The following is a 310-nucleotide window of genomic DNA, read 5'->3' on the forward strand; positions in this document are numbered from 1 at the left end:
CCATTCCTCTTCCATTTCCTCCAAGACCCATTCAAAGTAAGAAGATGGAAGAGGTAGACAAGGAGATCTTGGACACATTTAGAAAGGTAGAGGTGAACATACCTTTACTTGATGCAATCAAACAAATTCCAAGATATGCAAAATTTCTAAAGGAGTTGTGCACTCACAAGAGGAGGCTCAAAGGTAATGAGAGGATCAGCTTGGGCAGAAATGTTTCAGCACTAATAGGTAAACCTGTTCCTCACATTCCTCAAAAATGTAAGGACCCAGGTACATTTGCTGTACCTTGCATAATAAGTAATAGCAAATT

This window comes from Lupinus angustifolius, chromosome LG01, assembly GCF_001865875.1.
Source record: "Lupinus angustifolius cultivar Tanjil chromosome LG01, LupAngTanjil_v1.0, whole genome shotgun sequence".
Lineage (NCBI taxonomy): Eukaryota > Viridiplantae > Streptophyta > Magnoliopsida > Fabales > Fabaceae > Lupinus > Lupinus angustifolius.